The sequence below is a fragment of the Triticum dicoccoides genome, chromosome 7B (assembly GCF_002162155.2).
Source record: "Triticum dicoccoides isolate Atlit2015 ecotype Zavitan chromosome 7B, WEW_v2.0, whole genome shotgun sequence".
Taxonomy (NCBI): domain Eukaryota; kingdom Viridiplantae; phylum Streptophyta; class Magnoliopsida; order Poales; family Poaceae; genus Triticum; species Triticum dicoccoides.
The window spans coordinates 275,837,015-275,851,889 of record NC_041393.1 but is presented as its reverse complement, the minus strand read 5'-3'; positions in this window follow the sequence as shown (position 1 = coordinate 275,851,889).

Below are 14,875 nucleotides of genomic sequence, written 5' to 3'. Positions count from 1 at the left end.
GTTAAGGAAGAACCAGCCGCAGCAGGGAGGGGGGCTTGCTGGAGAGGTACCCCACTATCTATCTTAGGGTTAAGGGTGGGGGCGGTGGTCGCCGATGGTGGTGGGGCGGTGGTGTGGGGATCGCCGGAGAAAAAGCTCGCCATGGGGGGCCTAGAGGGATGGCCGGGGCAGCGGCAGACCGGTGGTGGGGAGTGTTTTCAGGGTGGGCGGGGCAGTGCACCGCCGGTCGCGAGCGGCTGTTTGGCCGGTGGTGGCTGGCGGCTCAGGGGGGTGGAGGTTGAAGATGAACTACGGGCCCTTGATTTTGTATCCAACAGCTGCAAAATCGACTGACCAGAGATGAAAAAGTCAGTCGATTGACGTGTCGCCTCACCTCTAGTGCGTTCAGTTTCGACAGTAAAATTCAGTTTCAACAACAAAATTCAGTTTCAACAATTAAGTTCAGTTTCGATAATTAAATTCAGTTTCGACAGTTAAGTTCAGAGAGGGCGGCTGATGTATTTTACATCTAGCACTTTGTGGTTATGTATTTTACGTCATCTATTGGAGATGCTATTAGAATTCCACTCAGGTTAACATTGTCTCTCTTGTCCTGCTTCAGCCTCGGCGTCGTACAACTCACTGGAGCTGCTCCAATGACGAAACCCTCCATCACAGCGGAGCGGTACCTCGGGCTCCATCTCCACACGCCTAAGATCTTCTTCCCCTCCTCCGACAGCCATGTCAGCCGGAGCATCCTCACCGGCCAACCTAATCACGCTAAGATCAACATGGCTTTGCCAAAGAGGTTGTACACTTGTTGCATCTCTTTTTTACTCTACATGTTATATATATTGTCCATTGAGCACACGGAGTAACGTGAATACGATTATTTTATCCTACTATATGACAAGTAGTGAGGTACCAGGCAACTTAGCTATCTGTGATGGACTCTCTTGAATGCCATCATTATTTATCTCTGCGCGTTTGAGCTGTGCATTTGTCGATGGCCCTAGGAGTTGAGCTAGTAGGGCAGTGGCCTGGGTCCAAAGTAATATAAGTAGCATAAAAACATTTTTTTAGTGTAGGCTTTTCCTTGCTCAAGCCTGCCTATTAGAATCGCCAGTGCTTGAAAGGAAAAGTGAATGAAAAACATAGGAATTGGAAAGTTTCCTATGGTACTACTTTTCATGAATTTGGTGCAAAGGAATGGAGCAAAGGAAAACTATAGGATTTGTTCCTTTAGTGTCTCCTTGAAAGAAAAACCGTAGGAATTTTAATTTTCACTTGTCCTCATTTTCAAATTCCTATTCATGAAGCACAAGACTAAGAGATAGTAGCATAATAGCATTATAACCGTACATTTTCTTGTGGTTTGACTTAATCTCACCATTCTTCTTTGCATCTTGTGATCTTCCAATTCTTGTGAATCAAACACCCAGATTGGCAGAAATCCGGTGTTTTTAAATTCTCTGTTTTGTACGTGCATTCCTATCCTATTCCTGTCTATTTCCTATCCCTGCATTGTTAGAATCCTCAAATTCAAACAAGCCCTTACACAATTACTTCTGTTAGAGATATGTGTCGAAGAAAACCTTGTGTGGTTTGTCCTGCTCCTGCGGTGCTGTGTTCCACCCCAACTCAGCTGCTCCAATGATGGAAGGGTTCACCACAGCAGGGATCCGCTCTCCAGACTGTCTTTCACCGCCTCAGATCTTCTTCCCCGCTGCCGACAGCCACGACAACTGCATTACCATCATCAACTGAGCAGATGAACTTGAGGAATACACGGGTCCGCAAGAGAGGTTGCACTCTTCCGTGTCTGCTTACGTTATGCATCGCTTAATATGATGACATGCTACTTTATCATCGTGTTCACCTATTAGATTCCGAGTCAGGTCCAAACTAATGCTGAAACTTGAGTTTTTAAATGGTTGTGGGGTACATATTGGGGCAGCAATCAGTACTATCTGTCTACTATCTGGTTAATCTCGGGTGTCTACTATGAGTTTCATGTTGGGTGCAAACAAACATTAAAGGAGCCATTATCTGTATTTTTAACTAAAGCTATTATCTGCCTGCTATCATTGATTTTGGGTCTATCCACAATTTGCTACCATCACTCTAGATTTGTGCATGCACTCCTTACATAATCTCACTATGTTTTATTCCTATGCATGTCAGTTATTGTACACAATGGAACTGAACATGTAGAGCAAAAGAGACGAGCCTTGCGTGGCAATAAAATTTCATGCAGACGTCGCTCCACGGTGGGCGCAAAGACAGCCCCCTCCACCCATTTCGGATCGCAATCAAGAGGAAGATAACTGTTCTGAGGGGGATTCGAGAGGAGAAGACCACTCCTATTTACCTCGTGAGGTCTTTGCTCTAACTTGGCATGCTGATGTTGGTAATATCATGCATATGGTGCCTTGCATTGCTTACTGTATATATCAAAGATGTAATCTGCTTAGTTTAGACATGCCTTGTGTCAATGCCATTTGTTTAGTTTCTTTATCGTATATGTGAATCATGCAATGCCATCTTGTTTAGCCATGCATCATATATGTGAATTTTGTAATGCCACCCTGGTTAGCCAGTCATCTTATATGTGAATTATATCATGCCATCATTTTTTTATTACGTGTTAAATTTGTCAACAATTTTAGTACATTCAATTACTCTTCCTGTGCATCAGCCATTCAACACGGTCATGGAAAAATCTGGAGTGGAAACAAGGTCTTCAGTGCAGACAATGCTATCTGACAAAGCCATGTCTTGCTGGTTATAGATAGCTCCTCAGAGGAGGATTCAGAGATAGATGACCAGTCCTATCCCCCCCCCCCCGAGATGCATGCTCTAACTTGGTAGGGTTATGCTGCTCATATCGTGCGTATGGTATCTTGCATTGCTATGTCATTTGCTTAGTTTAGACATGCTTTGTGTGAATGCCACATGTTTAGTGTCTAATGACCATATATGTGAATTATGCAATGCCATCTTGTTGCAAGACATTATATATGTGAATTATGCAATGCTATCTTGTTGTAAGGCATTATATATGTGAATTATGCAATGCCATGCTGTTTAGACAAGCGCCATATATGTGAATTATATCATGTCGTCCTTTTTTTGTATTTCTCATTGCTTTTGTCGACAATGTTTGTATATTCAACTGCTCTTCCTGTGCATCAGCCATTTGAATTGGTGATGGAGAAACTTGGAGTGAAAACAAGGTCTTTAGAGCAGACAATGCTACCTGTTGAAGCAGATATCTTGCTGGTTACAGATAGCTCTTCAGAGGAGGATTCAGAGGCAGATGACCAGTCCTATTATCCCCCTGAGGTGTATGCTCAAACTTGGCAGGGTTATATTACTCATATCATGCATATGTTGTATTGCAATGCTTAGTTTTTACATCATATACACAATATTGAATGCCATCTCCTTAGTTGACACATCATATATGTGATTGCCCTCTGCTCACTTCCTTAGTATATAAATAATATATTTGAATTATATCATGCCATGATGTTTACATAGACAACATGTATCTGAATTATGGCATGCCAACCCATTTTCTAAAGACATAATATAGTTATATCATCTCATCCTGTTTACATAGTCATCATATTGTGAATTATGTCATTCTATCCGTGAATTATATCATGCCATCTTGTTTCCATCGACGGCATGTTTGTGATTTATGGCATGCCAACCACTTTAATAGACACATCATATAGTTATATCATGCCATCCTGTTTACATAGTCATCATATTTTGAAGTATGTCATTCTATCCTGTTTAGTTAGCCATCATACATGTGAAATTGTGTCATGCTATCCTGTTTAATTAGCCATCATATATGTGAAACTATGTCTTGCTATTCTGTTTGGTTAGACAACATAAATGTGAATTATTTCATGCCCTGTTTTCTTCCCTACTATCCATAGCACCTGTCTATCTTACAATGTTTGTACATTCAATTACTTTTCTTGTTTATCAGCCATTTCAATTGGAGGGGGTGATGGCAGTATCCATGGGAGTAAAAACACGGTATTCAGAAAAGATCGTGCTACCTGTCGATGCAGATAGAACCACGGTTGTACTTGCCCAAGAACCAGCCCCACCACACATAACCCAGACTCACGCAGATTGTGCCCCTACCCAGTTGGACAGAGAACTAGCTACACCCTTCTAACCCCAACCCCATCAGATAGTAACCCACTTCCAGTTGACACCGCACCGTCTCCACCACAGAGCACCCAAACACAAGCAGTTAGTAAGGCAACTGCAGTGCCCAAAGCACGAGGACCACCACTCTGAACCCCAAGTCAACGCTTAAAGCAGAAGAAGAATTGTTCTCAGGTCAGGTTCGGTAGCTATGGTTCATACTACTTTGCTCTTGCATCACTGTATTTACTCATACCAACTAATTTCAAATTTGAAGGATGCAATTGAAACTCCAATGGCGCAACAGGTATGTTTTAAACCTGTTTCTTTAACGTGTTTGCTGTTGTAACTTGCTCTATGTTGATTTTAGTTTCAATTGAATAAACAATTATGTTCTCATGTCATGCACATTACAAGTGTTATTATTTCCGTGTAGTGTCCCACACTTATATTCTGTCATGCTGCTTTGTCTTAAATAGATATGATTCAAACTGTATCTATCTTTATTTGGCAACATAAACTAGAATGATATAGACCATACAGTGACCATACTACATAGATATATGTTTGTTTCATGTTGTTATCTTGTCCACCTTACTCCTGAACTGGTTTACCAAAATGAGTTTCATATACTAAATTGTAAACCTGTGATGTGTTTGTTTGTTTCTCTCTTAGAACGCGGATAAAATATTGGAGAAGAGTACCACGTTATGCGTTGGTAAAGGAACTAATGCAGATAAGGTTCAAGATAGTGAGACATCCCTATTGGTCTCCAAGAAAGCTGATAAAAATTATATTCAAGACATTGAGACAACCTCAAAGTCATGTCTTGATGTAGTGTTCGATTTACTGTGTACTACTGCTGGCACCAGCTCTTCGAACTCGCTGCCTGAATCAGTTCGGCTTCTTGAGTCTCAACTTCAAGTTGAAAGACATCGATCAGATGTTATGCGACAGGAAGCCGAAGGACTGAGGAAGTGAAAGATCATGGATGTCGCCTAGAGGGGGGGGTGAATAGGCGTTTTAAAATAATTACGGTTTAGGCTTGAACAAATGCGGAATAAACCTAGCAGTTAATTTGTCAAGCACAAAACCTAAAACAACTAGGCTCACCTATGTGCACCAACAACTTATGCTAAGCAATATAAGCAACTACTCCCTCCGTTCCCAAATACTTGTCTTTCTAGGCATTTTAAATGGACTCAACATACGGATGTATGTAGACATATTTTAAAGTGTAGATTCACTCATTTTGCGCCGTATGTAGTCACTTGTTGAAATCTCTAGAAAGACAAGTATTTAGGAACGGAGGGAGTATGTGATAGCAAGATATATGACAAAAAACAATATGGCTATCACAAAGTAAAGTGCATAAGTAAAGGGCTCGGGTAAGAGATAACCGAGGCAAGCGGAGACGACGATGTATCCCGAAGTTCACACCCTTGCGGATGCTAATCTCCGTTTGGAGCGGTGTGGAGGCACAATGCTCCCCAAGAAGCCACTAAGGCCAGCGTAATCTCCTCACGCCCTCGCACAATGCAAGATGCCGTGATTCCACTAAGGGACCCTTGAGGGCGGTCACCGAACCTGTACAAATGGCAACCCTTGGGGGCGGTCACCGGACCCGTACACTTTGGCAACCCTTGGGGGCGGTCACCGATACCCGTCAAATTGCTCGGGGCGATCTCCACAACCTAATTGGAGACCCCGATGCTTGCCCGGAGCTTTACACCACAATGATTGAGCTCCGAACACCACCAACCGTCTAGGGCGCCCAAGCACCCAATAGGAACAAGCTCAAGGGCACCAAGCACCCAAGAGTAATAAGCTTCTCAACTTGTAACTTCCACGTATCACGTGGAGAACTCAAACCGATGCACCAAATGCAATGGCAAGGGCACACGGAGTGCCCAAGTCCTTCTCTCCCAAATCCCACCAAAGCAACTAATGCTAGGGAGGAAAATGAGAGGAAGAACGAAATAAGAACATGAAGAACTCCAAGATCTAGATCCAAGGGGTTCCCCTCACTTAGAAGAGAAAGTGATTGGTGGAAACGTGGATCTAGATCTCCTCTCTCTTTTCCCTCAAGAACTAGCAAGAATCATTGGAGGGATTGAGAGTTAGCAAGCTCGAAGAAGGTCAACAATGGGGGAAGAACACGAGCTCAAAGGATTAGGTTCATTGGGGAAGAAGACCCCCTTTTATAGGACCTCCCGAATCCAACCGTTATGTGCTCAGGTTGTGCACAAGCGGTACTACCGCTTGGAGGAGCGGTACTACCGCTTAGCACGGTCAAAACAGCCCAACGAGAGAGAAAACACGAGTTTTTGGTCTAGAGCGGTACTACCGCTTAGGAGCCACGGTAGTACTGCTCTGGAGCGGTAGTAAAAAATTACATCCGCTCTAGTCGCGGTAGTACCACTGCAGCCTTTACCAAAACAGCCACAACTTTTGTAAACGGACTCCGAATTCAACGAAACCAAGTTTGTTGGAAAGCTAACGACATGGGATAACACAATATTGATAGAAATATCAAGAATAAGCAAATGAGAGAAGTCCCATAAGAAAATGGTGAGAACCCTTCATCGGATAAGACCGGTAAAACCTCCAACACCGAAAACATCATAGAAGACGCATGGGAGCTCCGTTTTCGATGAACTCAAGCTTGTCATCAAGATGACCATAAGCTCTAAGACTCACAAAGATAACCAAACAAGAACCAAGAAACATGATGCGAGGATGCAATGGTTTGAGCTCTCTACTAACGATACGATCAAGCTACCAACTTGAGAGCCCCCCTTGATAGTACGGCAAACGATCCTATAACTCGGTCTCCCAACTACCACCACAAGATCGGTAAAATAGAAAACCTATCACGGGAAAACCTTTGCCTTGCACATGGTCCACTTGAGCTAGATGAAGACGATCTTGACTCCCTCAAGTTGGACCACCTTTCTTGATTGCGTTGGCTCGATGAAGACTAGATGATTGCTCCCCCATAGTTCACTATGGGTGAGCCACTCTTCGGCACATCTTCACAAGTCCATTGACACCACAATGGATGGCAAGATTCAAGCACTTGATCTCTTCGTGATGCTCCACTTGAACTTGCACACGGCAATCTTGATGACGATCACCACTTGATGTCATCCTTTCCATGGGTTGTATGATATCTTCCTCTTAACGCAAGTCCATGGATACGTACCTAACCCCACATACTACTCTCACATATACCATGGGTTAGTACATAAAGTGCAATGGACAATGCTTACCATACCATGGGATCACTTGATCCGTCTTGGTACATCTTCTACGCTTTGTGAGTTGATCAACTTGATTCACTCTTGACTTAGTCTTGATCAACCTTGAATCTTTGCAACTCTCTTCATCTGGATGATGTCTTGAAGGTAAACACGAATGATCACACAACCTTCTTCTTCAAGACATGCTTGTAATAAGCTCAACACTCATATGACCAATCTTTGGATAATTCCTTAATAGCACCTTGGTCATCACAAACTCTCATTGAAACCAACAAATGGACTCCAAGAAAAGCCTATGGGCAAACCCTTCAAATATAACTCAAGGCAACCATTAGTCCATAGGGATTGTCATTAATTACCAAAACCACACATGGGGGCACCACATGTCCTTTCAATCTCCCCCATTTTGGTAATTGATGACAATCACTTTCAAGAGAGTTTATACAAGGAATTATGCATCACCATTCAATGCACCAACAAATAATGCATGCGTATGAGATGCAAATGCTAAGGAAACAAAAACCAAAGCTACTCCACAAAACTCTCTGAAACTTCTCCCCCATTGGCATCGATTGCCAAAATGGGAGAAAATCTTAGAAGGCCAATATAAATTGTGGTCCTCCATAAATTGTGTATTTCTCAACAAGAGAGTGGAATGCAATACACATATCCAACTGCCAATACTTGGAGGAAGACAAACTATATTGATGCCCAAAGATTGCAACAGAAAGATATGCCACAAAGACATAACAAAGAGAGACACAAGCAATCAGAAGATACCAATTGAAGCAAGCAATCAACGGATATCAATTGAACCAACTAGACCAATGATCTACATGCCACAAGAATAAAGATATTATGAAAAGCGCAAAGGAGTGTTCTAAAGAAACTAGAGAAGCTCCCCATGATTTGTGCACACATAAGATTTTTTGTATTTGAATACAAAGTGCACAAAATAGGATCATAGCTCCCCCAAAGTCAATAGAAACTCACATCCAGTGCAAGTGAGCATATAGGAAACAAAGCCTAGCTCTTGCAACAAGCACATGGTTGAGCAACATGTAAAAGAGGCAACTTAAGAATAGGCTCAACCAAAATGATGTGTGTGAGTCATGGTGAAGCACTTGAAAAGACTAAGATTAGGATGAGCATTAAGCATCAACATAGTCTTGAAAGAATGAGGCACACGGTGCAAGGCCTATTATTCCCACACACAACTAGCAAATGGGTTCACAAGCTTACTAATAAGCAAAAGGGAACCTATGCTTGTGACAACCCGTGGTGAAGATAGACGAGGGGAGGCTCATCAAGACAAGGGATACCAATTAAGATGGCAAAAACCTCGTAAAGATAAGCAAGAGGAAAATAATCTTCACCACACAAGAGTGCAACAAGATGCAACAATAGAGGACACGCACTCAAGGCAAAAGCTTTCACGGAGCCACCAAAGAAATAACATAAGAAAGACAAGGTGGACGTGAAAGAAAAGATATGAACTAGAGATGTAATTTCTCTCAAGTGTATAAGGTTCTATGTAGACGAAATCATGATGATATATATATCTACAAAGAAGGATGTACACCCGAAATAGTTACAACACGAAGGAACAAGATATCCACAAGGAAGTCATAAATATACCAATAAGATATTTGCTTCAAAGCATAGCACTTGGCTAGATATGGTCTTATTGTATATAAATGAAGTCCAAACACACATCCATCAAAGGCATCACAACTAGCAACAAGAGATCATCGTTGGGATGCTTTGAGAAAGGAAACAAGTATCCCAAGATATGAAATGAATATCATGCCAAGATGCAACCTACACAAGGTTGAATGCAAGAGGAGAAAGCATGAATAGATACTTGTTACCGAGATATCATTGGAAGGATGTAGTAGATACCAATTGAAGGTAGATAGTAGTTCATTGATCATCCTAGCTTGACTCCAATATGCACATGGTGACAACACCTTCCTTGTGAGTGAGCCGAGCATCCAATGCATCTCCAAATGTTCCTAGAAGAACAACACAAACTAAACGGTACCCAAACTCATTGGGATCAAATAGTTAGAAAAACCAATACATAGGACAAACTCCACATAAATATGTGCATATAGATATGAAAATGAATTTCATACACATCTCATCCGATTTGAGACTTGGTGGAGATCCCCCTATATATTGAGTCAAAGAAAGAAAACATGCCAAATAAAATACATGAAGTAAACATGCATGCTCAAGACTTTCAAAACCTGAAACCTAAAGAGAAAGAAATGCCAAGTGAAAAGGATACCAAATGGAGAAATCATCACTTGGAAGATATCATTAAAGATACATCAAGGAATGAGATATCCATTGATACACACTAAACTAAAGATGTCAAACTCCCAAAGAGAGGATGGTTCCAAACAAACCAAGCTCTCAACAAAGTTTCATGATGGCACAAAGTACCAAAAATAAATGGCTTGCCTTCCACCAAAACACACTTGATAAGGATCACAAGAAGAGTGTTCTAAAGAAAATAGGATAGCTCCCCCACGAGTTGTGCATTATATAGGATTTGCATTTGAATACAAAATGCACAAGGTGGGACCACTACTTTCACTATATCTAGAAAACACTAGACAAGAACAAGAAATAAACAAGATCCACAAGTGGTAGGGAAGACACCGGGAGTTGACACAAACCTTGGCAAGAGAAAAGGAAAAACAAAAGCCAAAGTAAAGATGATCAACAAATTCTACCACACATAAGTGACTACCAATTGTAAAAAGACAAGAAGTATTTGGAAATAATTATCGGTGGTAGATAACAAGGACATCCAACATCATCTTCACAACAAACACAAGCAAATTGCAACTTGTAGAGCTAACATGCCACCTAGGAACAAGATAATCTACAATATCAATTCTAGGTGACAATATCTCAAATGTACACATTTTCTAGGCTTGTAATATGCACTTAGCATATTACTCCCCCATAATGTGATACCAATAAGAACTTAACAAGAGGCAATAAGAGGAAGAAACAAGAGATAATTAATGGACTATTTAGAATTTGAATTTCTCATGAGAGATATACCACCTAGCGACTAGATAATCTTGTAATATCAATACTAGATGGTATTCCTCATGTACACACATTTATAGGATTGTGAGGTGCACAAAGCACATCACTCCCCCAAAATGGGATGTTCCATTAATCTCTCACACGAGCCAACTAGGATACAAACAAGAAGCATAAAGGCTCAACGCACGACACACACATACATGGTGTGCAAACCAACACACACATACTTGATTGCTCAAGATAAGCAAGTTGGAATCACAACATATACAAATACATGCAAGGAACAAAACCAAAACATGAAAGGGGGCAAGTAACTTTCAATGTAAGCAATTTTAAGTACAAGTTACCGCAAGGAGGCACATTGGATATAAGATATAAACTTGATGATTCAATTGACTTGGCTTGAGACAATAAGAGTGATGAAGTCCCCTTAATTCTTCATAATGTAGCCAAGTCTGCAATGCCCTCCAACAACACCTATTGATCAAGTTTGAGCTTGTTGGTCCCCAACCAAGTTGGGTCCTAAGAGGTTAGTCACAATAGGTTTGGCTACCCAAATGGTTCTTTGCTTGACACCACTTTGAGTACCAACAAACTTGGCAAACACATTGCCAACCTTATCCTTACCAAGAGAATAGATATCATCAATAATAATTGGGTTGGATACATTACCACTAGTGCATGAAGAAGCGACGTGAACTTTCTCATGACATAAGTAGCAACGTCTACTCTTCACTTTCTTCTCACTTGATTTCTCAATTTGAGAAGCATTAACTTGAGTCTTCTTGGGAAGAGGCCTTTCTTCAACTTGATGTTGAGCATGAGATTGAACTTGTGCCCTCTTCCCTTGTTACTTGACACTAATGGCCTTCTTCTTCAATGGGCAAGATCTAACATGATGCCCTTCGACTTTGCACTTGAAGCAAACAATCTTGGCCGAATTCTTGACTTGTTCTTGGCCCTTCATTTTGTTCATCTTGGACTTCTTCTTCTTATTGGAGTTGAACCAAGTCCACCTTTGTCATTGGGGGATTTTTGCACACTCAAGATATTGCTGAGTGTGGATTTCCCTTGATGACTCTTTTCCAAGTCTTTCTTCAAAGAAGTGACTTGGGCCTTGAGCTCTTCGATTTCCTCTACATGGTTAGTCTCAACACAAGTACTAGAGGAAGTATAAGCTTCATCGTTAGAGCAACAAGGCAAGGAAAGCAATTCATCACAAGATGTACCAACATTGTGAGTAGATGAATTACAAGGACTAGCACATGGCAATATACTATTTTGGCTAGAAGTAGTGCTAGTATCCACATGAGGCTCACTAGATGTTACCTTAGAAATCATGGCCTCATGAGCTATCTTTAGCACACTATGGGATACTAGAAGATCATCATGAGAGCTTGAGAGCTTTTCATGACTTTCTTCCAATTTCCCGTAATTGCTAGATAGCACCTCAAGTTGAGCCTGTAGCTCAACATTCTCCTTCAAAATGGATGCTTCACAAGTAATAGAGTTAGTAGCACAAGCATCATCATTTAAAAAATAGGAGAGGACAACTTGGAAAGCTCTTTTAAATAAGAAGCTTCAAGTTGAGCATGAGACTTGGTGAGTTTGATGAGCTCACCCTTGATGACCCTTGAGCCATTTTCGAGGCGCTCAAAATCCTCAAGGAGTCTAGCATGAGCAACTTCAAGCTTACCATTTTTAGTTTCAAAAACATTGGCCACCTCAAGAGCTCTATCATTAGATTCCTTCACTCTAGACAATTCTAGAGCAAAAGTCTCCTCAAGAGATTCCTTGGTGGTTTGTTCAAGTTCAAGAGCTTGAGAGAGGTCCGCAATCTCATTAGCATAATCACGCCCATGACCTTCCATTTTCTCAATGGTGACCTCATGCTCCTCTAGATGAGATTCCAACTCCTCAATGTATTTCTTGCCATCAATGGCAATGGACATTATTTCCATGAAGTTGGAACGAGCAATTTTATTTTTATGAAGAGCTTTAAAAATCATTTCCCCCTTAGTTTTTAAGGAGGCAACATTATCATTCTCTTCATCATTATCCTCAACATCATCATCAAGAGACATATTGGGGTACAAAGTAGGAGATACCTTTGACGCCCTAGCCATAAGGCAAAAAGCAATAGATGATGATGTAGGATCCCTTGAGGCACCATTAAACACCACATCTTGTTCCATGGAGTGTTCGGTTTCCTCTACATTGTTAGCACAACAATTCGAGGAAGTATATGCATTTTTATCATGGCAACAAGACATAGCAAGCATATCATCATGAGATCTAGTAAAGAAATTTCTACATGATATGCAAGGATTATCAACACAAGCATGTGAAACATTTGGAGTGCTCGAAGTGTTAAAGCCCAAAGAGGGAGCATTGCAATAAGATAGTGATGAAGGATCATCCACAGTAAGCATATTATCATCATTGCAATGACCAACACTACTCACCATATCATTACCTTGTGGAAAACCACATGTAGGTGAAGTAGAAGAAGTTGAGAAGACTATACGACCGGAGGTGGAGGGGGAACAATCATCCCCACAAATATTGGACACACCATATTTATCTTGAAGCTTTGTCCACAACTCATGAGCATCCCGGAACGGCATGAGTTGAAAAATAACTACATTACTCAAAGCATCAAAAAGCACATTAGAAGCTTGAGCATTGAGATAAGAGTTTTTCTCATCCTCTAAAGATAATCTTTGGGGATCCTTTGGAGGAGAAAAACCCATATCTACAATTCGCTCTAAATTTGGGTCCATGAACCTAAAGAGATTAAGCATGCGAATTACCCAAACATCAAAATTTGTGCCATCGAAACTAAGAGTGTCAGAGAATCCTAATCCCCTAATCGACATCTTTACTCTCTAGGCGGTTAAGCCTAACAAAGAGAGACGAGGCTCTGATACCAATTGAAAGATCATGGATGTCGCCTAGAGGGGGGTGGGGGTGAATAGGCGTTTTAAAATAATTACGGTTTAGGCTTGAACAAATGCGGAATAAACCTAGCGGTTAATTTGTCAAGCACAAAACCTAAAACAACTAGGCTCACCTATGTGCACCAACAACTTATGCTAAGGAATATAAGCAACTATGTGATAGCAAGATATATGACAAAGAACAATATGGCTATCACAAAGTAAAGTGCATAAGTAAAGGGCTCGGGTAAGAGATAACCAAGGCAAGCGGAGACGACGATGTATCCCGAAGTTCACACCCTTGCGGATGCTAATCTCCGTTTGGAGCGGTGTGGAGGCACAATTCTCCCCAAGAAGCCACTAGGGCCACCGTAATCTCCTCACGCCCTCGCACAATGCAAGATGCCGTGATTCCACTAAGGGACCCTTGAGGGCGGTCACCGAACCCGTACAAATGGCAACCCTTGGGGGCGGTCACCGGACCCGTACACTTTGGCAACCCTTGGGGGCGGTCACCGGTACCCGTCAAATTGCTCGGGGCGATCTCCACAACCTAATTGGAGACACCGACGCTTGCCCGGAGCTTTACACCACAATGATTGAGCTCCGAACACCACCAATCGTCTAGGGCGCCCAAGCACCCAAGAGGAACAAGCTCAAGGGCACCAAGCACCCAAGAGTAATAAGCTTCTCAACTTGTAACTTCCATGTATCACGTGGAGAACTCAAACCGATGCACCAAATGCAATGGCAAGGGCACACGGAGTGCCCAAGTCCTTCTCTCCCAAATCCCACCAAAGCAACTAATGCTAGGGAGGAAAATGAGAGGAAGAACTAAAGAAGAACACGAAGAACTCCAAGATCTAGATCCAAGGGGTTCCCCTCACTTAGAAGAGAAAGTGATTGGTGGAAACGTGGATCTAGATCTCCTCTCCCTTTTCCCTCAAGAACTAGCAAGAATCATTGGAGGGATTGAGAGTTAGCAAGCTCGAAGAAGGTCAACAATGGGGGAAGAACACGAGCTCAAAGGATTATGTTCATTGGGGAAGAAGACCCCCTTTTATAGGACCTCCCGAATCCAACCGTTATGTGCTCAGGTCGTGCACAAGCGGTACTACCGCTTGGAGGAGCAGTACTACCGCTTAGCACGGTCAAAACAGCCCAACGAGAGAGAAAACATGAGTTTTTGGTCCAGAGCGGTACTACCGCTTAGGAGCCACGGTAGTATTGCTCTGGAGCGGTACTACCGCTCAGGAGCCGCGGTAGTACCGCTCTGGAGCGGTAGTAAAAAATTACATCTGCTCTAGTCGCGGTAGTATCGCTGCAGCCTTTACCAAAACAGCCACAACTTTTGCAAACGGACTCCGAATTCAACGAAACCAAGTTTGTTGGAAAGCTAACGACATGGGCTAACACAATATTGATAGAAATATCAAGAATAAGCAAATTAGA